The 26,267-nt window shown below is 44.8% G+C and overlaps 1 long non-coding RNA gene across 2 annotated transcripts in view; it reads right to left on the reverse strand.

The window, feature by feature from the left end:
- Positions 1–1,007: 1,007 nt before the first annotated feature.
- The window catches only part of LOC142071927 (uncharacterized), a 111,104-nt gene continuing 85,844 nt past the window's right edge, over positions 1,008–26,267 (reverse strand). Inside the window, exons 2-4 of one of the 2 annotated variants that reach the window (XR_012668178.1) lie at positions 11,957–12,029; positions 6,791–6,892; positions 1,008–1,136 (exon numbers count right to left, since the gene is read on the reverse strand). This is a non-coding gene — a long non-coding RNA (uncharacterized LOC142071927). Of the gene's footprint in view, positions 1,137–2,972; positions 4,037–6,790; positions 6,893–11,956; positions 12,030–26,267 lie in introns of those variants that run through there. The other variant, XR_012668179.1, reaches the window with a different exon arrangement.

Raw genomic sequence — 26,267 nt, forward strand, 5'->3', positions numbered from 1 at the left:
ACTTTAAGCGACCTAAAATCTCCCAGTTTGGCTTCAGTGGCCTCTAGGAGATCGAGCCTGATTCCAGAAGGGTCGGCAACCCTAATAATGCCACTTCTCCTGTGGCTGGCAGGGGAACCAGGCCCACCCTCTACTCCAAGTTCCAGTTCAGGGACCCTCTAGACAGCAGCCAAGGTCTGTTCCCTCCTAGACTTACTGCTTTTTCCCTGAGCTGCTTCCATGCCTTCTGCTCTCCTCTGAGTTTGCCAGCCTCACACCTCCCTACTTCCTGAGAGTGACTGCACCCTACTTCCCTGCAGCCCCCTCTGCTATTAGCTTCCAGTTTTTATAAACCCAAGCCAGCTTGTTCCTCCTCAGCTGGGCTCCCTCATTCTGTCAGCCACCCAGGAGTGAAAGTAAGGCGATACGGGCGGGTATGGAGAACAGGTAAAAAAAGTGGCCAGCGGTACCAGATGATTTTAACATCGTTGCCCCTTTTGCCCCTCCCGGCCACCGACGGGGGGGTGGGGGGTGGAAAAGGAGCAGCTGCCCCGGGGCTGGCGATTTAAAAGGGCCCAGAGCCCCGGGCCCTTTAAATCGCTGCTGGAGTCCTGGCGGTGTGGGCCAGGCAGCGCGGATGGGCTGGCTTGGGGACACTGATCCCCCCCCCAGCCCTGCCCCTTCCAACTGAGGCCCCACTCCTTCTGGGGTGTGGGGGCAGAGCCAGTCCCGTATGGGTAAGAGTTCAATTTTACTTTCACCCCTGCAGCCACCTTATTCCCCTCATCTGGGGCCTGTCCGGTAAACTGGCTTCCCTTTTAGCATACATTAGCCCTTTCAGGGCATGTGAGGGCTGAACACACCATCACACTGTTATTTATGAAAAATGTAAGTCAAAACAAATATACATATATAGATTTCAAAATATCAATATTATCCATCAAAATTCATAAACAAATAACACTTGAATCTTTCCAAGCCTATAGATACAGTGGGAGGATTTAAAAATCCATTGTGGTTTTTGAGGTGATAACACATAAAATGTTTACCTATACGGATCTGCTTCTGTGTTCCGTAAATCAGCAGCAAACTGGATCTAGATCTGGTTTTCAAAATTCAGGGGTGCTCAGCATTACGGATCTTGTCTAGGTTTAATACTGAAATAGAGAACAGCAAAAACATTCCAATTTGGATTCAGACGCATATTGTGTAATTCTATCTGGAGCTTTGGTTCAGGCCAATTTCTAGCTGGACACAAGAAGGCACAGGTTTCAGAGTAGCAGCCGTGTTAGTCTGTATCCACAAAAAGAAAAGGAGTACTTGTGACACCTTAGAGACTAACCAATTTATTAGAGGATAAGCTTTCGTGAGCTACAGCTCACTTCATCGGATGCATACAGTGGAAAATACAGTGGGGAGATTTTATATACACAGAGAACATGAAACAATGGGTGTTACCATACAGACTGTAACAAGAGTGATCAGGAAAGGTGAGCTATTACCAGCAGGAGAGTGGGGGGGAGGGGGGTGGCAGGAGGGGGGAGGACACCTTTTGTAGTGATAATCAAGGTGGGCCATTTCCAGCAGTTGACAAGAACAGTGTGTGTGTGTGTGTGATAAACAAGGGGAAATAGTTTGTGTAATGACACATCCACTCCCAGTCTTTATTCAAGCCTAAGTTAATTGTATCCAGTTTGCAAATTAATTCCAATTCAGCAGTCTCTCATTGGAGTCTGTTTTTGAAGTTTTGTTGTTGAAGAATTGCCACTTTTAGGTCTGTAATCAAGTGACCAAAGAGATTGAAGTGTTCTCCGACTGGTTTTTGAATGTTATAATTCTTGACATCTGATTTGTGTCCATTTATTCTTTTACATAGAGACTGTCCAGTTTGGCCAATGTACATGGCAGAGGGGCATTGCTGGCACATGATGGCATATATCACATTGATAGATGCGCAGGTGAACGAGCCTCTGATAATGTGGCTGATGTGATTAGGCCCTATAATGGTGTCCCCTGAATAGATATGTGGACACAGTTGGCAACGGGCTTTGTTGCAAGGATAGGTTCCGGAGTTAGTGTTTTTGAATAAAGACTGGGAGTGGATGTGTCATTACACAAAGTAAAACTATTTCCCCTTGTTTATTCCTCTCCCTCCCACCCCCCACTCCCGTTCTTTTCAACTGCTGGAAATGGCCCACCTTGATTATCACTACAAAAGGTTCCGCCTCTCGCTCCCCTCCCCCTCCAGCCCGCTCTCCTGCTGGTAATAGCTCACCTTTCCTGATCACTCTTGTTATAGTCTGTATGGTAACACCCATTGTTTCATGTTCTCTGTGTATATAAAATCTCCCCACTGTATTTTCCACTGTATGCATCCGATGAAGTGAGCTGTAGCTCACGAAAGCTTATGCTCTAATAAATGTGTTAGTCTCTAAGGTGCCACAAGTCCTCCTTTTCTTTTTAAGAAGGCACAGAACATCTTACTGGAAAAAAATCAATGAGATGGGACCAATGTAGCAGTTCCCCATCAATTTTTGCAGAAAATGATATGCAACTACTGTAGAATCATAGAATATCAGGGTTGGAAGGGACCTCAGGACCATATCTTTATTGCAATTTTCCATGAGCCTTGCTTATTAGGTGCCTTCTAGATAAATTAGTGATATGTTTATTTGTTTTACTTCTGACATTACACTTATGGCATCATAACTGACCTGGGGATTGCAGCAGATCTCATATTACAAGTTATTCTTAAGATCAAAGTTATTATTTCTTAAGACTTCTCAAGATAAGTCAAACATTAATGTTTTCAAAGTAAACTGCACAATTTAAATGTCTGCCAGTTTTTTGTTTTTTGTTTTAAAATTTATGTACACCTGTACTCAAATTACTTACAGAGAAAGTTAGTCTTGTGATCTGGTACTTGCACTTTGCTTTGTCATAATGAGATGTACAATGATGGCTTTGACCAAAAAGGTAGTCATGTCCTTGAAAGCGATTCAAGTCATTTATACATTCCTTAAAGCATTACACACACAGACACACACACTTGTGCACATTCATGTGTTTAAAGGCCTTCTGGCTTAGCACTGGTCATTGTAACTGTACTGATTATTAAATAAAAAAATCACAAAACACACCTAGCGGCAATGCTTTGTACTGAACTTTCAGACTTTTTGTGACTATTTTGTATTAAAAAGTGCCTTTCTTCCTTCTCTAATATGAAACTGGCCTACCACACCTTTCTAATGTTGGAAAAGCTAGGATGTGAATTGGAGGAGTGGCAACAACAATTAAAATATGTTTGAGAGTACTTTTGTGATACTTTTAGCAAGATATGAGACCAAGCATAAAGCACTTCCCTTTACCTCATTCAGTCCCAAAGCAAACACAGAAGTAGGTGCTGGCTGGTTTGTTCTGTGCTTGGGTGAGTGTCCTGGTTTCCCGTTGTTGTTCCTGTTCTCCCTCATTCCTATCCCCATCACATCCCTTCTATCTGCCTGCATATGCCACTAAGTGCTTTTGTTTATAGGAGGTTACATTTGCTTGGTGTTCCCAGGCAGCTTGTGCCCTCCTTAATCCTCAACCTCTCTTTATGGCAATGCTGTACTCCCATGGGCCACCTCCCTTGTCTACCTGCACAACTACACTGTCTATGCCATGTCAGGAGCACAAGATTATGCATTACTGTTTTTGAACAGTCTTTGCAGCAGTTTTTCATACAAGCTGTGGCGGAAACCAGTTTGAGCCACAGAGGCAGTGTAAGCTACTGGTAAGTGTGTGTTACAGCTGTACCAGCTCTGCAGAGGCTAAATAAGTCTGTTACAGCCCTGGAACCAGCAGTAGCTGCTTTTTTTGCTTCAGAAGTCTCCAGTTCAATCCCCACACTGTTGGCCAAGATGATGGTTGCAGCACCACATGATGACTTCTGCAGATGTAAACTCCAGCATAGATCTTGCTGGTGGAAACTCCAAAGGAAGACGTTGTGAGGGCACAAAAAGCTGCAGCCTTCCTCCTGTGGAGGTGGGAAGCCAGTACCATCCAAAAGTGGCTAGAGCTGGAAGGAAAGGAGGCAAAAAAGGAAGAATCCATTCATCTCCTCAGTGGCTATTTGGCAGAGCATCTAAAGAGCCTTTAGTGGAACTTAAAGCTATTCTTAATCTTCCGCAGAGAGCGTGCGGGAGGATGACAGTAGAAACACCAACTGCCTGTGCAAGGGTTAAATGTCTCATGGTGTAAAGGGGGTACTGCTGGTGTAAGGTGGTGAAATTTGCACTGCCCTCTGCCAGCTTTAGCAAATCTGGCCTCTAGCTTGTTTGAAGCATTAGGACAATCACCAGTTTGCTGTTTTACTCACAGAGCCTTGCTCTCTGACAAATAAACCTAAGTTACATGAAGCATCCCTCTACTTTTCTCCTATGTTTGTAACAAGAAATTTTGCAACTATTACTAATGGGGACCTAGGGATCCCTAAAGTAGTTGATCCTGATAAGTTACTAAGTGTTTCTGCCTGTTCCTGTGTACACTGCTGTGAAGTATTACAAAGTCAGACTCATTCTTATGTTAATGTTCTCCGCATTTCTCCAGTGCTCTGATTTGAAGCCTTATAATAGAACTGGGAATTTACCAATTTACAGCTGCTGTTGAGATGCAAGACTGGGCTGCTAAAGGCACCCAATTGCATCTGCAAACATCTCATGCAATGGGGTGAGTGAGGAGGGCTGACTAAGGAAGGGACCCTCCCATGTTTCCACTGTGTGTATCATGTGAGCAATGAGACACATTCCTTGCCCAAGAGGCTGAGCACACTGCCACTAAGGTGAGGGTGTGTGGCTGGGGAATCAAATTCAAATGTTTCACTGCAGGGAAGCACGTAGAGTCACCAGAAGACCTCGGGGCTGGCACTCATGTGTTTGTTAATCATTTGAGACAAGATGTTAGTGAAATGGAAGATCTGTATTACATAAATTGCCATAATCAAAGCTCAACAGATTCCTCCCTAACATTTGTGAACAACTTCCTTAAATGTCCTAAGATCACATGAAAAAGCCATTGTCCATGGTTCAGAGAAAGAAGAAAGAGCGAGAGTGATCAATATTATTACTATATCCTAGTATTTCAAATGCTTGGAAAAGAACCATATTTCTAACAGAGTTTAAAGTATCAGGCAGAACACATCCTGAATTCAGAAGGCCGAAGTCTGACCTCAGTTATGCTGGTGTAAATGTGGTGTGCTTCCAATGAAATAAAGATAATGAAATTATGATAACAGAATTTGACCCATTCTGACTTAATTTTCTCTTCATTCCTTAGACCCGTCTTCTACGTACAATTGGGTATGTGAATTTCTGTTTTATTGCTTTTAAAGTATAGTTCTTAAATCTGCTCTGTCTGGGTTCAATAATATGCAGGAGAGGGTGAAAGGGGTGCTCCCCGCCACCTTTCTGCTCATGATTCTAGGCCAAATGGGGGGCTGAAAAGACTCTCAGCATAATTTAGAGCAGCTTCAGGGCTGCTCTAAGTTACACTACCTAAAGTCAGCAGCTGTGGCAATTGATCTGGAGCATAAAGAATCTTGTCATACCTCTACCCCTTCCCCAAAAAACTTCTGTTCCAGGAAAGGGTGTGGTATAGAGCCAGCTATGTCAGCTTTGTGCCATGCAAGGATTCCCTTGTGATGGGGGGAATCCTTGGCTGTCATTTTTAGGTCAGCTTTCTGGCTGCTCTGCACTGCCTCAGCAGCACAAAAACAGAATTCACAACTGAGGACTGAGCTTTCTACTTGTATTTTGTCTAATGCTTTGGACTCAGAGTAGGGCTGATCAAAAATGGGATAATTTTTTTGCAAAAAATATATGCAATTATTTTCATCAAAAAATTTCAAAATTCTGCATTATATAGCAGATTTCTATCCAAGAATCTCAACATACTGAACCTCACAACAGCCCTGTATTTACCCCCATTTTCAAGATGGGAAAACCAAGGCACAGAGAGGTCAACTGACTTCTTGAAGGTCACAAAAGAACACTGTGATAGAGAGGGGTACAGACCATAGAGTGCCAGACTCCTTGTCCAGATTTTTAACCACAAGACAGACCCTGTCCTTGTTTCCTTTCATGTCAGAATAAGAATTCTACCTACCCCTGGAAAGCATTGTCTCATTTTTTAAAATCGCTCACTGTAATGCACTATGAAATATTTTCTAGAAAATATATATTTTTAACTTTTTATTGAAAAACCAAAACATTTTCAGGCAAAACCCAAAAAATTTTGGCTTTGGTTTTCAGGTTTTTCAGTGAAAAATTTAAAGTCTGAGGACAGCAGATACTTTCTGAAAAATTTTCATTTGGTTGAAACCCCAATTTTCCATTTGAAAAAAGTTGACAGAGAAAGTTTTGTTTAGCCCTACCCTACAATATAACCCTTGAATCTATAACTTACATATAGAGAGAGTTTTTAATTTAGTATAATTCCCTTCTTTACAAATGTAAACACATTGTTTAGCTCATGGAATAGCCCCAAGAAGTTCAGAGCACTGGAAAAGAAAAGTAACATTTATTGGTATTATAGGTGTGTTTTGTTTGTATGGCTGTAATAATTTTAATATTTGGAGAGGTTAGGTGACAGATATCCTGTCAATGCTTTGAAACATTTTAAAAATATGAAAGTAAATAAAATCAAAAAGACCCTCCAGATTTCTTACATCTCTAGGTCTCCTTCAACTCCTCTACCAAGGACCAGGAACTTACCCAAAAACTCATTGCTAACCAGGCTCACTGAGACAAAAAGGTTTTATTGAACTTTTATTTACCTGTTCCATCAGATCACACCTGTTCATGGCAGCCATATTTCAGCACTATGTAGTTGGTGTGTTTTATGGGAGTGGCATGTTGGCTATAAATGTACTCTGTACCTGCAAAGAATAAAAAAGTTGTTCACAGTAAATCTTTCTATAAATTAAAAAAATTCAGGCCCTAATCCATAAAGGGACTTAGATGTTGCCAGGGGCGACAAAGTCCCTAAAAGGGGGTCATTGGCACCCGAACTGTGGCCCCAGCCCCCCGCATGCCACCTCTTCCTCTGAGGCCCTGCCCCCACTCCAGTCGCTCCTCTCAGGCCCCTCTCCCCAAAGTGATGGGGCCATGGGCCCCCTGGCCTACCCTGTTCTGGCACCTCTGGATGTTGCAATGCCTCACTTATAGGTGCCTAGAAAAACATTGGCGCAACACTGGGATCCACAAAGCCTGAGTTAGGTGCCTTAGCTCCCTTATTGAATGCACAGAAAGAGACAGGCACCTTAGAATGGGATCCACAAAAGTCAGCATGGTAGGTGGGGATCCTCCTAAACTAGCCAATGGGAGATACCAATGAGAGTGGGAGGTCCTAAGCCCTACCTATCTCACAGAGTTATGCGCCTAAGCCTGGGCTGCAGGGAGACGCCTGTCTCTGCTTGCAATCCACAGCCAGGAGCCCTTCTCCTGGAGTCAGGAGCCTTAGGCAACTAAGTCTTTTCTTATGCAAATGAGTGAGGTGCCTGCCTCACTCCATGCAAAACAGCTGGAGGAGAAAATGCTGTCACTCACTTGATGACTTTTAGCCCAGTGGTCAGAGCACTCACCCAGGATATAGGAATTCCCCCCTCTGCTTGCAGGTGAGAAAGGATTTGAGGAGGGGTCTCCCACCTCTCAGGAGTGTGGTCTAACCACTGAGCTATGGAACATTTTGATATAGATTTCCCTCAATCTTGTCTATTGAAGCTGTTCCACTATGTATAAATCCTTAAGTAGCCATTGGGCCAAAGAAAGAAAGTGAGAATTACTTAGAGTATCCTCCTGGTGCTGTGGGAGACCCAGGGTCCAGTCTTCCTGCTGTAGTGACTATTTAATTATTTATATCCGGTGGAATAGCTTCAACAGAAGCGAGAGTGAGGGAGCCCCACATGAAAGTATCCTATAGTTCAGTCGTAGGTGTGGTCCCCCTTAGAGATAGGATTTGACCTGGGGTTTCCTTTCTCCCCCTCAGGCTGAAGGGAAAATTCAACCCTAGGTCTCCCACATCCTAGGTGAGTATGCTAACCACTGGGTTAAAATTTATAAATTGGATGACATCACCACCTCCCTTAGCTGGATTTTTAATGACGCCTGATCCAATAGACCTGCTCCGAGCATACCTAATGGATCTGCTTATCTTCCCCTGATTTGTAGATTGCACTGGGGCTTAGGCATGAGATAGGTTTTCAGATGCCTAGACTGAGACCGCAACATAGGTGCCTAGGGAACTTTGATCCTAAAAATTTAGGCTCTGAGTGAAATTAGGCACATACAGAGTTAGTCAGCAGCCAAATGGGAGTTTTGTGGATCGCAGTGGAGTCTAAGACTGGGATTTAGGTGCCTAAATCTGGGAGTTGGTCACCTGAGTCCCTTTGTGGATCTGAGCCTAAGCTTCTCCACTTTCATTTCAGTCCCTGTGAATAGCAATCTTCTGAAGTTGTGGATTTATCCCAATTCCTTTGACTTCAATGGGAGTGGCAGCAGGTCCTTCTGAAGTACTTTAGAAACATTAAGGACTAAATTGTATCTCAGGGATGCAGTCCATAGTAAGGTACAGCACTAGCAGCAACACAGGGAAGAAAAGAGCCAGTTCCCCTCTAGCTCCATCTTATTTCTCCTAACCATGCTGGCTCTTGGAGGCCAGTACCCTGCTGATTCCTGGCTTCCTGCTCCAGGGAGAGTGTAAGGCCTGGTCTACAATACACAAACTAGCCCACCTTTGTGAGCATCCATCCATGCCACTTGCACATTCACAGAGCTACTAGACATGCTCCTGCCTGGAACAGGAAAGAAGTCCTGGATATCCTTGACCTGTTGGGAAAAGAGACTGTGCAAGCCCTGCTAAGGACCAGGGGAGCTCATATGAGTCCAGTGATAAAAGGGAAGGAAGCTCAGGTGGGTGTATGCATGTCTTATTTCTCGTAAATTTTTTTTTACCTTTTTGTTGCCCGAAACCTCCTCTCCTTCCCTCTCTCTATCCTGCCCTTCTTCCTCATTTAATAATGATGCCCATCCCATCCACACATTTAGAGAACTAAAACATTTACCCATAATACATCATTTTCCTTGCCCTCTTGCTCCAGGGAGAGTATAAAGCAGGCATGTAGCTCTGCTTACTCCCATGCACCTGCACCCAACGTCTGGGTAGCCCGGGTAGAGGGCTTTTTACTCCACTGTGGGTGTGTGTTGGCCTAGTCACAATCTCTCCCTAACTAACTTTCACAGTATCCCGAGGCAGGTGAGTATTACTATACCCATTCTCAGATGGAGAAACTGAGACCAAGAGGCAAGATGTTGCAAAGTCTCAAAGGAAAACTGTGTCAGAACTGACTCAGCTAGGATTAGAAATCGGGGGTTTCTGGCTTCCACCCCTGTGGTCAGGCCACAAGGCTACACCTCCTTCTCCTTTCAGTTTTATAATAATTTTCAATAATTACCATATACTTTTAATGTTGTACATTTACAGATGCATTCCATAACTCCTGCACAAGCTGAACTCCCATGGAGCTCAATGGGCCTTTAACATACAGAGGGGCTGCAGAATCAGGCTCATAACTGGTCTGGAATTATTGTTTTATTCCTCCCCCTGAAGTCTTGCAGGAAAGCCAAACAGAGTACAGTGCAATGTACACATGGTGCATTTGTGATGGGAAAAGGAACACAGCATTCTTGGGACTGGTCTACACTACAGAGTTAGGTGAATGTAAGGCAGCTTAAGTCAACTTAACTCTGTCAGTGTCTACACTACATTGGTGCTCCCCGCCCCTTCCCCCCCATGTAAGTCGCCCACTACATTGACTTAATAACCCCACCTCTGTGAGAGGCATAGTGCTTAGGTCAACATAGTTAGGGTGACGCAGTGTCTGTGTAGACAGTGCGTTACTTACATCAGTGCTTCTCAAGCTATCTGATGTGGGGGACTGGCAATTTTTTTTTTCTAATGTGCGCGCAGACTGGCAGCCAATGGCTCACAGACCGGCACTGGTCCGCGCACCACCACTTTGAGTAGCACTGACTTACATTGCCCGTTGGCTGTCAGCCCCAGGGTAGGTGGGGTGGGGTGGGGTGTGTGAGCTCCAGCTGTGAGGCCCAGGGCAGTGGGGCTTCAGGAGTCAGTGCCCCACAAGGTCCCACTTCAGTCAGTGGAAGCGCTCCTGGTGAGGACATGCAACACCAACAGAAGGAACACAATGTGCACATGAACCACTGCTTTAATTACTCCACTGGCTGTTTATCGATTTAACTTAAGTCGACTTAATTTTGTATAGTAGTCAAGGCCTCGGTTTTGATTATAGTGTCATCCAGAAGAGTTATATCAGTAATATACATTGTGATTTATTATTTGGAAGACGATGTTAATCACTTGTAACCTGAGGTTTCTGAGTATATTTCTTCTGCAGATCACTATTAAATTAATCCTCAATTTAAAAATTATAGAGCTTGCCTTAAAACAGCTGTACAGTAATTTTCAAAGACATTGCTTTCTAATACATTTGAAAAAGGGACCTGGTGTTCTCCAAGTCCCACTCTACACTATCAGAGTTGAGCTTCTGTTGAGAAGTATGTTGGCAACTTCTACTGAGAGACCATTTGTTGTTATAGAGTATGTTGGGGATTGGTCCTGCTTTGAGCAGGGGGTTGGACTAGATGACCTCCTGAGGTCCCTTCCAACCCTGATATTCTATGATTCTATACTACCTGCCGCATTGGCAGGCAGCAATCGATCCAGCAGAGGTTGATTTATCACATCTAGAGACATGATAAATCGACCCCCCCGAGCGCTCTCCTGTCGACTCCTGTGCTCCACCAGGGCAAGTGGCACAGGCGGAGTCAACGGGGGAGCATAAGCTGTTGACTCACTGCAGTGAAGACACCGCGGTGAGTAGATCTAAGTACGTCGACTTCAGCTACGTTATTCATGGAGCTGAAGTTGCGTAACTTAAATCGACACTCCCCCCACCCTCCTCCCCCAGTGTAGACCAGGCCATAGAGAAAATAAAAGAGTAGCTGTAATACCTGTTTTGAAAATTCAGGGGGAGTCCTGCTCTCAATTTTGTATCAGCCTATATCCTCATCTACACAGCATATTAATGTAAAGATATTAAATAGCTGCACTGAAAAGAGCTTAAGTGCGTAAAACTTTTATTTTTCCTTGTGCTTGCGTTTTGATTTCTAGGCAAGTGCTGCGGCCCTGTGGTCAGCAGAAAGCCACTCTTCAAACCAGGAATGCCAGTTTCAGAGGAGGCCTGTTTTCTAACTTGGGTAATTGACAACATCAGTTGGTAGTATGGCTGTGAGCTCAGAGGTGCTCAAATGTAGTTGCAAGTTTGACTTCAAGCAGAGGAAGTGTGCACCTATTCACAAGGATGGTGGGGAGAACTTCGATTGCCTTTTTGGCCCTGAGGAAAGAGAAGACTGGAACCTCTGCTTGTACCATTCCTGGGAAGGAAGAGCAATTGCTGGGCTGGTTCTATCATCCACATAGACACACTGGTGTGATGTCAGATTGTGCAAGAGTCTAGACTTGCTGCTGTGCACAGTACTGCATACTCTACAAGCAAGGGTTTATTTCGAAGAAGAGGATTTATAATTTTTCCTTCCTATTAAGTGTCCTTCTGGAATAACTATGCTTTTTCCTGTTTTTCATATATCTATTGCTGTTTTTACTTAGCTTACAGTTTTGAGAGTCAGAAGTACTGTAGTAATAAAGCTCCCTGTCAATATGACTTGTTAGTTGATAGTAAATAATCAGTAACCATTGGGAGAAAAGAAGCATGGGGTATGTCTTATAAATCTCTGGAAATTTACTTGCAGCTGGTGTGACACCACTCTGTTTTTGTTTCCCACTAGAGTAAAGGCCAGGATTTGGCCCAAAATTTCAGGAAGATGGACTAGAATGCATGGGGAAAGGTTATAGAAGTATTTACCTTTGAGATTGCCTCTCTCCTCATGCAATGCCATTGTAGATGAGATCAGCTTCCAGTTACTACAATGCTGGTGCTACAGAAAGAGAGAAGATAACAAGATCAGTTTGAGCTAACAAGACACTAAGTTTAAGCAGGAGGGGGCTGGAAGTGGGACATCTTCAGTAAACTGGAGCTTTGGAACACTCTTTCCCCATTGATCAATAGAATCCCAGCATCTTGACTCTCAGGCACATTGCAAACCTGCCTATTTTCCCAGGCAATTGAGATAGGGATGGTACAAAGAGTGCAGGGAGCAAATTACAGAACCTGATGAATGTCAGGGCTTGTCTGCACTGGGTTTTTAGCCCTGGTGCTGCTAAGCTAGTACAAACCGCTAGTGTGGATGTAGTGCATTTGTGTAAAGTGAGACTTGTACCAGTGCTGTTTACCCCAGTTTCATACTGGTACAATTCTTTTTGTAAATCTTCACAGTTGCATATATGAACAACTCTGCATTATTATTCGCAAAAAGAAAAGGAGTACTTGTGGCACCTTAGAAACTAACACATTTATTTGAGCATAAGCTTTCATGAGCTACCAGCTCACTTCATCGGATGCATCCGATGAAGTGAGCTGGTAGCTCATGAAAGCTTATGCTCAGATAAATGTGTTAGTCTCTAAGGTGCCACAAGTACTCCTTTTCTTTTTGCAGATACAGACTAACACGGCTGCTACTCTGAAACCTGCATTATTATTGTGATTTTAGCTATAGGGTGGTATTAAACAAATAAGTAGGCTTACCCAGCAGTTTTCTGCAAATAGAAATTTTATTAAATAAATTCCAGATCAGCTTACAGCTTAAATCAAGTCATTGACAGCTATCATTCACAGGAAACTATTATTTCTCAGTTAATTGGAGTTCAGTTAAACAAGGCTTTGCTGTAATGCAAAAATACTGAAAGACCAAATTTGTGTCAGACTGAACTCCTAAAAATCGGGTACATCCTGGATAGCCTAAGAGAGCTGGAGTTTACATTTCTCCTTTTTGAGACAACTTGAAAGATTAACGGGTGCCCCACTGTTAATTCCCGAGAGAGACTGAAAAGACACCAAATGATCCAGGAGTCTCTGGGCCTTACCCAATGTGAATTGGGTCTTTCCACTGATGTACTTTGAATCAGGCTCTTTAAAGAGGTGGAAGGTAAGAATTCTTGTAGATGTAGGAATGTAGGACTCATTTTTACTCTGGCTAACAGAAGTTATTTTTGATGGATCTGACCTGCTATGATCTGTTTATATTTTGCACCACTAAAGAGTAGGGGTGTATGGATCTGGTGGTTTCGTTTTGCCCGTTATATATGATGGAGCCAATGGTGAAATTTGGAGGCAATCAAATTTATCAATTTTTGTAAACATTAAATTCCTTTGCTAAAAGAACCAGGCTACAACAGACAGGATGATACTTTCAAGCACTTTCAAACAAAGTTTCTTTATACATGCCTGATTTTCATTGCATACTAAATCCACGGCAAGTTTGAAGCAGCCTGAAATATATCTATTTTTTAATTATCCTTCCCCAGCTGTGGAGGGCCTGCCTGTAGTGGAATTAATGTGGTTCTATTTCATTGGCTGGGGAGATGATTTTAAAATGTTGCACAGAAGGTCCATGTCTCCTGCACATCTCAGAGGCCAGACAGGGGCTCACTGCTCAGAGAGGCTTTGCGTGGAACTGTATAGCCACAGATTTTTTGGCTACTGTGCCATCTGAATATTTCTTAACTGGCAAAAAACATTTTCATCTTCAGAAAACTCAAGTCAGACAGAAATTGATAAACTCTTTTTAAACTGCCTGTTAGCTGACAATAAGCATGATGAGAAATGTCAGTCCAAAGAGTAATTTCTCCAGACATAAATGTGTGCCTGGCTACAGCAGCTTAGAATCACAGTGCTTCCTTAAGTCTCTGGCTTTATCCTTGCATGACACTATAATTAAAATCACATTACCTTGAATGAAGAGGGGTTTCATGTATATTTGTTTATATGACTACTGTCTCTCTCTCCTTTCACAAAACATCAGTATAACAAATAGACTCGGCACTCATTTGTCTCGCATGTCAAAACCATGTTCTTTGCCATAGCATATGAATGTGAGCGTAACATTACAAAGAACAGATTTTCAGCATCACAAAGCAAAGCAAGCAAACCACATTAGCTAAGCTTAGTAGCTGCAGTCTACGCTCTTTCCTTTTCCAACAAAACCTCATTGCTGGAAATGTCTTGCTCCTGGAACAATCCTGGCAACACCCTGGACAAGAAGGACATTTGTTGGCTGCTTTCCATGACAGTCTCAATCTGATCAGGCCACTGCTGGTTATAGGGACTTCAAAGGGACTTGGCATTTCACGTACATTTGGTAACAGTTCCTGTCTGCTGGAACAACTGTTTGGCTCTAAACACACACTTTTTACTCTAGAAATTGAATGTAATATTAACATGTGGCACTTTTCATCTTCCAAGTGCTCTGCTCCAGTGGTGTATTTGCTTTGGGACAGAGAATGGCTGAAAAAGACTCAAGAGGACAAGTAGTTTTGTGCTTAAGGTACCGGATTTGGGAAATCTAGGCTCAGTTCTGCCAAAGATTCCCTATGCAACCTTGAGAAAGTCACTTAGGCTTTGTCTACACTCACACTTTTGTCAGTATAACTTATGTCACTCAGGGATGTGAAAAAAACCCACCCCTCTGAGCGACATACGTTACAGCAACAGAAGCACCGGTGGGAGATGCTGTCCTGCCAACATAGCTACCGCCACTCAGTGGGGTGGTTTAATTATGTCGATGGTAAAGCTCTCTCCTGTCGGCATAGAGCGGTTAAATGGGAGATCTTAAAGTGGCACAGCTGTGCCACTGGAAGGTCTGTAGTGTAGACATGGCCTGACTCAGGCTATGTCTACAGTACGCAGCTTTTGGCTGTGTTGCTACAGCCATGTCACTAAAAGGCATGCAGTGTAGCCGCTGTTTGTCTGCTGACAAAAACTTCCACCCATAGCGAGCAGCGTTAGCGTTGTTGGCAGGAGAGCACTCCTGCCGACAAAGAGCTGGTAACACTGGTGCTAGTCATCGGCAAAACATTTGCCTTTTGGAGTGGTGTTTTTATAACATCTCTGAAAGACAAAAGTTTTGTCGTTCAGTTGCCAGTATAGACATAGCCTCAGTTCCTCATCCTTTAATTCTTGTGTCTGTCTTGTCAGTTTAGATTGTAAATTCTTCAGGGCTGGGACTCTCTCGCTATGGGCTGGTCTTCACTACCCGCCGGATCGGGTAGTGATCGATCTATCAGGGATCGATTTATCACGTCTCATCTAGACGTGATAAATCGATCCCCGAACGTGCTCCCCGTTAACTCCAGAACTCCAGAACTTGAGAGAGGTGGAAGCGGAGTCAACAGGGGAGCAGCAGCGGTCGACTTACTCCTGTCCTCATGGCCAGGTAAGTCGACCTAAGATACGCCGACTTCAGCTATGCTATTCACATAGCTGAAGTTGCATATCTTAGGTCGACCCCCCTCTGCAATGTAGACCAGGGCTAAGTGTACGTACAACATGGCCCTGAGCTCAGGTGGTACTCTAGGTGCTACAGTAGTACAAACATAGGTGTAGGACCAGTGGAGATTGCTGATATTTATTTATATTGTGCTTTGTAAATGATTTGGAACCATCATTTAGGAACCACCAGTTGCTCAATGTTAGGCTATGTAGCTGTGCAATGATATTCCTGTTACTTCTCATCCTCCCTGCTCACTTCTCTCCTATTGTTTGTTACACATACTTGTGCATCATGCTTGAAATTATATTGTAGTTTCTGGCAGGAAACATGTCATTCTATGTGTTATACTTAGGAATTACCTGGCACAATGGGGCCCCAGGCCTCACATGTCCTTTGGGCACTACCATGCTTTTATCACTGTTACCCCAGCCCAACCTGCCTCCCACCCATTTTTACTTTTGCCCACCAGATGTGCCTTGTTTTTTAGATTGTAAACTCTTTGTGTCTATATAGCACTGTGATGGGGTGTGTACCCCACACAGGCTCCAAAAGGGTTAATGTGGGCCTTAGAGGCCATTTCACATACCATGTTACACCTAGAGGGAGAGCATGAGAATGATTGAGGATGAAGCCCACCTGAGAAGGGGCAGAGAGAGGACTATAAACAGAGGAAGTTGAGAGCAGAAGGGGCTGTTATAAACTTCACAGGTGCTGACTTCCTCTGGGCCCAGGGGATGCTCCGCCCCAGGCCCCGCCCCCACCTGATCCCTTTCCCCAAATCCCTACCCCCACCCCTTCCTGCCCCTACTCCGTCCAAAGCCCCGCCCCACCCCTTCTCCCAAGCCTGGTTACTCTGGATGGGGTAGACTTAAATTGTGAGCTGGCCAGACAGACAAGTCATGGGACAAGGTGGACCACCACAGGATCAAAGCAGCTGTTGGCAAGGGTGCCAGACAGGGAGAAAGCAGCTATGCATGTCTATCCACAAGGAGGTGATCTAGCAGTGAGTCCCTCCTCCTTCACAAGCACCTAGCACAATGGTTTCCCAACCTGTTTGAGACTTGTAGGTGATATTGCAATAATAAATAATACGCTAAATGAAATTCTTACCACAGTCTCTTCAGGAGCTTCTCTTCAGTCCCCTGCAAGAGCCTTTGGCTCTTATCTCTTAGTGTTAGGACAAATGGGTATTCCAATATTAGATCCAGGTTCAATCCTTAAAATGGACCTGAACACTCACATCTTCTTGAAGTGGCTCCTGTGCTTAAACTTTCAGAGCTTGGGCAGCACCCTCCACCACAGACAGATTTTAGCCCCATGCTGGCTTTACCAGTTCAGAATCCAAACCAAAAGATTACTTACGAACCTGCATTCTTGAATGTTGTAAAGATGCCATGCTGCACACTAAACTTTCTACAGCATTACCAGATTAACTTCATGTAAATTCTATTATGCTCATTTTACAGGTTGAGAATCTGATAGGTTTAATGACTTACCCAGTGCAGGGGTGGCAGGTTTGTAGAAATTTTGGTGGTGCCCAGAATCTGCCCCCCCAGTTCTTCCCCCCCCAACTCTGCACCCCACCTGCCTAAGGCTCTGGGAGGGAGTTTGGGTTGGGGGATGAGGTCTGGGGTGCAGGCCCTGGGCTGGGGCAGGGGATTGGGGTGCAGGAGGGGTGCAGGCTCAGGGAGGGAGTTTGGGTGCAAAATGGGTGAGAGGTTGGGCTCTGGGAGGAAGTTTGGGTGGGGATGGGGTCTGGGGTGCAGGCTCTGGGATGGAGTTTGGGTGCTGGGTGCAGGCTCAGGGCTGGGGCAAGGGGTGGGGGTGCAGGAGGGGGTGAGGGGTGCAGGCTCTGGGAGGAAGCGCATAGGGCTGGGGTGCCGGGAGCCAGGAGAGCGGAGTCAGTGTGGAGCTGCAGGGGAGAGGCAGGACACTCCAGGACCCAGGGGAGGTGCGTGGGGGCAGCAAGTGGGTGCCAGGGGACACTCGGGGGAGGTGTGAGGGGGTGGCAGGTGGGGCCGGGGTAGAGACCCGGCCCCAAACATTGGTGGAGCTGGGCCCCTGGGCCCTGAATATTGCTGGAGCCCGGGCACCACGGGCCCATACAACTCGCTGCCCCTGGCCCAGTGTCACACAGTTTGTCAGAGGCAAAGCCAGGATCAGAACTCAAAAAGTTCCCAGCTTCCACTCTGAGGTCACAAATAATCTGCCTCTCTACATCAGATGTAGGAGAACAGTTCTCCTATTGAATTGCTTTAGCACTGCAGCGGTTCTCAAACTTCATTGCACCGCAACCCCCTGCTGAAAACAAAAATTAATGCACGACCCTGGGAGGGGGGACGACCAAAGCTTGAGCCTACCCGAGCCCCATCACCCTGGGTGGGAGGGAGTGGCCGAAGCCCAAGGGCTTCAGCTCTGGGTATGGGGGTCTGCAACCTGATCCCTGCTGCCCCAGGCAGTGGGGCTTGGTCTTTGGCTTTGGTCCTGGGTGGCGGGGCTCAGGCTTTGGCCCTGGGGCCCAAGAAGTCTAACACTAGCCCTGGCAACCCCATTTCACAACCCACTTTGGGGTCCCAACCCACAATTTGAGAACCGCTATGGGTAGCTCCTTGTAGTTTCCTCAGGAATCTCCCTCTCAGCTCCCCCTCCTTTGCTTGACATGCAGCTGATTACCATAGAATTGAGAAGGACACATTTTTTCTAAAAGAAAATGTACGTTCAGATAGGAAAGTTGTATGTTTGTATCCCTTTCCCCTCTCCCTCAATAATCCTGGAGGGAGTAATTTGCAGTTTGCCATTAATCACTGGAGTAGGTGCATTTGATATCCACCTAATTGCTGGAGGTGTGGCAGGGTTGCTGGCAGAAATGTGACATAAGTATAAACAAGGGTATGCCCTTGGCTAAACACAGAAAGTTCACGTAATGGTTGTGTAACCATGCCTAGGAGTGACTAATAGTTAAAGGGTCCCTCTGTAACTATTCCCTCTGTTCCCTCCCACAGGGCCAACAACAGTGGAGCACTTCACTCCTTTCTGGCCTTTTCAAACACTGGCTGCTGCTTGGGGCTGTAGAGAGCTGGCTCTGGGGTTTTTGAACATGCTAAGGAAGCTAAAAAATAGACATTACAAACAGCGTTATGGGATGACCAAAAAGTTATATAGGTACAGTTCACCGTCCACATAAACTGTCTTGGGTATCACAGAGGACTTCTGAGAATATCATTAGCAAGGGGTTTTGTGAAATAACACATCATGTTGTCTACCCCTCTAAGCAAGGGCTAGGAAACTGCCAGCAGACTGCAAAAGAAATCAGCTGTCTAATTCTGAAAAGCCAAATAATATCCATCAGTTGCCTCTGACACCCTAAAGTCCCATCTTTCTCTAGCACCCTAGCACATCTACACTGACCTTGTGTCATTACCCTCAGGGCTAGTCCCTGGAGGAGGCTATGCCAAGTGAGTGCAGTATGCAAATGTAGAACCCCTTTCATGATTTATAAGAAGTTTGCAGTTAAGCAGTCCCCTGCCTTCCCAGCATTTGCTCCCAGTCTTGATTACTTCAGTTTTTGTTCATTCTTAGAAACCAACACAAACCTGTTTACTGACTAATGGCCCAGGTTTCTGATTACCCTGAGCTGTGGGAGTTGTCCCAAAACATCTCTTCTGTTGTGACTGCATTAACTGGCATCTCTTTGAAATGCAGACTCCTGGTGATTGACTTCCAAACAAGTGGAGCTGAATGGGGGTTTAGACAGATTAACATTCTAACAGCAAGTGGCAGCCATTCCAAGAAGCTAAATCAAATCCTCAAGTGCTCATTAGCAAGCCCAAAAAAACCCCTATTGTAGAATGAAAACATATAAAAAATTGCCACATAAATGATGGATCTTTGGGGCAGCAGCTTTCTTTACTGAATCAGACTTTCATTCTATTCCCTTAAAACAGCAGGTAATGTGGCTACTGCAGGCTAACATTTTTTGTATATAACTTTATGTATGAAGCTAAAATTAATCAATATTCAGGTTCAATTCAAGTTCAGATGGAGCCAGGTAAAGTTCATATTGCACTATACGAGAAAACAGAACTATGATACTTCAATGTTAGGAAGGTAAACGGCAGCTGTCGTGTTTATCCTGTGTTACAAGGTCTGTTACACACTTACACTGCCACTTACAGCACTGAAACTTTCTTCACTCAGGGGTGTGAAAAAACACCCCCCCCCCCCGAGCGCTGCAAGCTTCAGCACTGTAAAGTGGCAGTGTAGACAGTGCTACAGCACTGGGAGCTATTCCCCCTCACGGCGGTAGTTTTATTACAGTGATGGGAGAGCTCTCTCCTACCACCTGGAAGCACTGGTGGATTCAGAGGCCTCTGGTAATTTCATGGACTTGGATTTGTGCAAGCACATATGGTCCTTGTCCAGCATAAAAGCTCTCCAGACTCGGTGGAGTCTACTGCTGGGTCGCTCCTCCCACTGGGCCCAGTTACCCACCAGACTGCCCCTTTGGAGGTCACCACCCTCCAGGGTCATCAAGAAATCCTCCATTTCAGGCTCATCCAAAACCCACACTTTCCAGGTTTCAGAGTAGCAGCCGTGTTAGTCTGTATTCGCAAAAAGAAAAGTACTTGTGGCACCTTAGAGACTAACAAATTTATTTGAGCATAAGCTTCATGAGCTACAATCTGATGAAGTGAGCTGTAGCTCACGAAAGCTTATGCTCAAATAAATGTGTTAGTCTCTAAGGTTCCACACTTTCCAGTTATCCTTGGCTTGACCTGGTTTGTCACCCTCTTTCTGCATATCTGCTAGAGGGCCAGTGCAATACATATCATCTCTTTGCACTGTCAGCAGCCTTGTCTCCCCAGCCTAGCCACGTCATAAGGCCTCTGCAGCTCGGTTTGCCTCTTTGGAGAATCCAAGACCGAGGCTGTTATTTCGCAGGGAATCTCTGCATTTTCTCCTTCGTCTTCTGCAACACCCGCAAATACCAGGACATCAACATGCTCAATACGAAGAATATAGACACTTTGCCACCTCATCACAGTTATGACTGCCTCATTGACCTTCACCCGGGAGCAGAGATTCCTTTCAGTCACGTCTACTCCCTCTCAGAACCTGAGCCACAGGCTCTCTGGGGCACCAATCTACTTTGTAAAGGAGGACAGATCTCTGTGGCCCTGTGTAGACAACAGGGTGCTAAACAAGGATACCATTTGGAACTAGTATCCCCTGCCCCTTATCAACAAGCTTTGTGAATAACTACACTCCACCAAGGTCTTCACAAAGTTAGACCTCTGCACAGTTTATAGCCTGGTGCAGATTAGGAAGGGAGACCTTCTGTACCCATTACGGACATTTTAAATATCTAGTTATGCCCCAGCGACTTTCCAGCACTTCATCAATGGCATCTTCAGGGACATGCTAGTCTATTTTCTAATTATCTACCTTGGTGATATTCTCATCTTTCAGAAGACCAAGCTCTTCATGATCATCAGCATCCTAGAGAGACTGTCAGATCATCTGTATGCTAAATCTGAATAACAAGTTCAACAGAGATATAATTGAATTCCTTGAGTATATCATCTATCCCAAAGGGCTAACCATGGCCCCAGGCAAGATGACAGCCATATCTTACTGGGCCGCACTAAAGGAACATCCATACGGTATAGCAATTCCTGGATTTCATCATTTTTTCTAGGTGATTTATCAAGGGGTTTTCTAGTTTAGTTACCACTATGACTGCCCTTCTGCCTAAGGGAGCCTCGTTCACCTGGTCACCAGAAGCCAAATCTGCCTTGGAGCAACTAAAAGAGAGATTCATCAGAGTGCACATCCTGACCCACTGAACCCCACAGTAGAGGCCGACATGTCAAACTTAGCTCTGGGCATGGTGTTGTCCCAGCCAGCAGGCCCCCATGGCTGACTGCACCCCTGTGACTTCTACTTACACAAGCTAACTCAAGTGGAGAGGAAATATAATATGTAGGACAAGGAACTGTTAACCATCAATGTAGCCTTTGAGGAATGGCACCATCTCCTAGAAAGGGCCAGGTTCCCAGTCCTGGTCCTTACCGTTCACGAGAACCAGAAATACCTCCAGACAGCCAGGCATCTTAACCAGTGCCAGATCTGCTGGTCCCTCTTCTTTGCCCAGTTCGATTTGATAGTCACCTATCACACAGGGTCATGAAATGGAAAGGCCAATACCCTGTCCCATAAGGATAAGCACATTGACTCTGGCAGGGAATCTCCATCCATGATTCTTAATGCATCCAATTTTTTAAAGAGGACAATAGACAGCAATCTGATGTCATCTATCCATTCCTTGTTGCTCAATGACCTGTGCACCGCTCGGATATGCCAGGCCTTGGATGGTGCCAGTACCCAATCTGTGGCCAAATTCAGATTATTTATGTTCTGGAGGGCCATCTCAGGCTTCATATCCTCAAGTTATGCCATGATTCACCACTAGCTGGTCACTTCAGCCACTTGAAGGACTGGATTTTGGTGTCAAGGACTTTCTGGTGGCTTGGCCTATGCATGTCTGTCAAGAACTATATGAGATTCTGCAATCTTTGTGCCCAGATCAAGAACCCATGCTTTAAATCACTTGGCTTCTCCAGCCCCTGCCTGTCCCATTTCAGCTATAGGTCACTGTGACCAGGGACTTCAATCGTGTAGCTGCCACGCTCTCAGGGGCACAGCAATCTAAGTCAATCTTTTCACCAAGATAGCACACCTTGTCCTGTGCTGCACTGTCCCTACTACCATGGAAATGGCTCACCTTGTCTTAGAGAATGTTTTTGTTTTCACAGATTTCCAGTGTGTATTGTGTCAGACCAGGGCTCTGTTTGTCTCCTGTTTGTGGCAGGAGTTTCCAAGGCTTCTGGATATAGAACCCCCCATCTTGTACATGTACATAGTGGACTGGGGGGTTTACAGTCATGACGAACGATCCTGGGAACCAGTAGAAAATATTCACATGACAGACCTGCAATAGGAGATGCATGAAATATATCCTGACAAGCCTGGCCCTAGGGCCCCTGGGATGCACTCTCAGAAGAGGAGGCATTGTCAGGAGTGTGGACCTGCAACTAGCGGACCTTCCACCTCTCAGGATCCTACAGTCTGGGCTCCAGCCCAAGCCTGGAAGTCTACACAGCAATGAAATAGCCCTGCAGCCCAAGCCCCAGAAGCCCAACTTGGTTGGCATGGGCCAGCTGCAGGTTTTTCTTTGCTGTGTAGACATACCCTTTGCATTCTACAGCCCTATCAGGCACCTAAAGCAGGAGAGAGGGAAGGAGATCCTTCAATGTTCTCTCCCCTTCTTATTTACTTATATCTTATTTACACTGATAAATGGGACCTGTAATTCACCACCAGGATAGCAAAAATGGAAGCTGTATCTGAATGTTTAACCATTGCTTTTAACCTGCTCAGGGACTGTATGCTAGTGGAAAATGGATGTAGCTCTGCTTTGCTCCACCACATCCTCAACCCCTCAGCCCACCTGTCCTGCCACACCCTCTCATCCCCTCGCACATCCCTTATGCCCCTCTGCTGGCTCCCCAGGCTTTATGCCAACAGGAAATTCCCCTCCGCAAGTGGACTTCTCTGCTATCCATTTGTGTGGGATCTTTTCACTTTGCTCTGCCTAACAGTGCAAATAAATGTATCCCAGTGCAGAGTATGGGCCAGAAGTGACCAAACTGTACTTTGTTTGCACTTATTTTTACTGTAGTTTCTTAGATTCATTTTTCATGCAGTTAAATAAAGTTGTGAAACTCAATTTCTCAGTTTAGGCAACTAAATTTCAAATAAAAGCTGATATATGATAAATGTGGGTAATAGCATTATCAGGAAAATGTTTTAAAATGGTTTAGTACATTTTAAAAAAACAGTTTGTCTTACGAAACGAAGTATTTAATTTGAATACATTCCCTATTCAATGTATCACCTACTTGTGAAATGTTTTAGGTGTATTATTTTTTGCTTTGTATTTCAGAAACAATAAAGGCAGACCCTGAAAAAGTAATTTGTCAGATTCTTCCTCAGTTCTCCCATGCTGATTGGTTTACTTGGAGAAATATTTTCTTTGTTTCATGCAGAGATAATGAGTTTAAAACCCAGTTGGTTCACACCAGCTATGTGATGTGAGAACATAATGCTCAGCTGTACCAAATGTACAGACTGGAGTAGAGAAGAGAAACAGAACGGGAGGAAGTAAATTTTTTTCAGTAGTCAGATTGCATATTTCTGTTATGGGTGAAGCTCGAGAGTCGTTATTACACTGCTCATGGTTTTCAAAATAGAAATAGCTGAGGGTGATTTTATAGGACAAATTCCCATGACACCACTCAGATGATATGTATCTACCAAAAAAACCAAAACAAGTTAAAACTGTGTAGCTTCCTCTACTTGCTGTCTAACCCAATAATGTCATTTAGTGATGGCTTCACACAACAAGGCTTCCTAACAGCTGGAGACGTTAACATTAAAATGATATATTATTGAAAGATACTGATCATTCAGTTTAAACCACGACCCTAACCAAACTCTCTGCTCTCACTATCCACCTACCATCACCCTTAACTCTTCCCTCCTACTGTCCTTAATGTCTGCCCTCCTCTCGGGCACCCTTGCTTTGCCCTCTTCCTAGTTATTAAAATTCAGTGCTTCTGAGAAGTTCAGTGCAGTGCTAGAGGCCAAAGTTATCCACAGGACAGCACACCACAGTCCTTACTATTGAGCCTTCAGCTTAACCTGGAGGAACCACCTCCAAAGGGTTTTCTGCACTGACAGTTTTCTCCCACCATCAGTCTGGCACTACTGCAATTCCACTCGCAAAGGTGGAAACGCCACTGTAGTTCCACTGCCAGCGTTTTTACTATTGTTATCTAGGTTGCTCGCTCTGCAGGCTGTTTGCAGTTGCTCCAATTTCTGAAAATTGTCAGTGTAGATGCAGCCCAAGTGCAAGAGTTTAGTTCAGGCTCTCTGTGAATGCAATCCTGGGTCCAACTGTTGATGCTGCTGCTAAGGGACCTAGCTACATGTGATGGGGTCACATCTACACTTGGAACTGGACTGATCTGACCAACGCACTATAGCCAGAAGATGGCAATGACTTCCAGTGAATCTGCAGCCCTGAGAAGAAAGACATTCTGGTGCTGTCCAGTCCTTTGGATTTTTACTGTTTCTGAAACTTGCAAGCTATAGGCTAATGTCTCTGAAAATGGCTGGCATTCAAGCTGTTGGGATGGTTAACTCTGTAAAGCAGTAAATCACAATTTGAACTAGCTATAAAAGCTACCAATTTCACAAGGCCATTTGTCAGCCAACTCAGGTTGGAAAGTAAAACATTCCAGGCCTTCTACCAACATCTGAAATGAGAACAAACATAGGAAGAAAGTCAGGCAACTACACACAAAGTCTGATTCATAAATAACAGAACATCCCTTGGGAAGAATGGCTTGTTGAAATTCATCTGTGGAGCAGAGGGCCAGTGCAAGGCCCCTCTGCACCAATTCAACCATCGAGGAGAAGAGCATATCCACACGGGAGTGGGAAGCCGAGCAGCAAGCAGAGTAGCTGTGAGTGTCCATTTCCTATGTACTGCACAAAAGGCCTTTGTACCAACCCCATAGACCAGCACAGAAGGTCTCAATGGGAGCAGGCAGGAAGAGGAGCCACAAGCTTAGTGTTATGTAGCTCTAGTGTCCCTAGTACTATGCAATCGACATGGAGCAGCTGTGTAGCAACCCCACACCCTGGCCTCTGGTTGGAGGATGGATTTCAATTCCCTTCCCTTGGTACACAGCATCTACACAGAATATTCAGGCTTTCTGTAGGTGGAATTCACTCCTGGCACAGAAAGAGCAGCTGTTCTTGAGGCACTCTGGTACTATGGCGACAGGGTCAGCATACAAACCTGGAGAGACAGATGCTTAAATATTTCTCCTACAAGCTCGGATTCCTTTTTTAAAAAGCAGCCATAGCTGAAAAAAGCTGTGAAGAGAGTAGGATAACCAGGAAGCCCTTTTGCTGACAAGGTGAAAAAAACATATTTTTCTTATCCAAAACAAGAGAACAAGCTGAATAAGCCACTTCATTTTCCTTCCTTTCCCCTTTTCACTCACTAAGACTCTTACATTTATAAGGACACTCCTTCAGTCATTTGGCATCCTCCCTAGCGTTTCCCAAATTAGACTTTACTCTCTTACATATTCAGCCCCAGGGACCATTCAAAAGGTGCTTTTACTGTCTGCACTGGACAACTCATAACTTTGCTGTTGCTGTTCTTAGCCTCCACTGCCTGTGACTCTTATGAGTGTGGAAATTTAAACCCCACTTGTAGGTGACGCAGCATTTTCTGGGCCTATGGAAGCGATGTTCCTTAGCAGCACCTAATAAGGTGCTCACATTCTAATGGTTTCATTTGGCTTTTGCACAAACGCAGTTCCTATAATTTTTCTGATGATGTTGCACACTCTGTGCCAGAACAGATTGTGTAGTTAAATTGGTAGCCAGATAATCCTCTTCTCTGGGAGAAGCTCTAAAATGGCTGATGCTCTTGGATCTTGTCTGATTTAGTTGACTATTTGTGAGTAGTCAGTTTGTGGCTCTGAGGCAGAAGTTATGTTTGGAAGAACTGCACACAGCGAAAACTCCGCAAGAATTCTGGCTGACTGCTGCATGGAGATGTTTTGTGTTGCTTCCAGTCCAGCTCCCAACAAGTATGGTCCTAATATAAAAAGTGACTAAACTAAAAATGGCTGCCTTTGTATTTAG

Source organism: Caretta caretta, chromosome 4, assembly GCF_965140235.1.
Source record: "Caretta caretta isolate rCarCar2 chromosome 4, rCarCar1.hap1, whole genome shotgun sequence".
Lineage (NCBI taxonomy): Eukaryota > Metazoa > Chordata > Testudines > Cheloniidae > Caretta > Caretta caretta.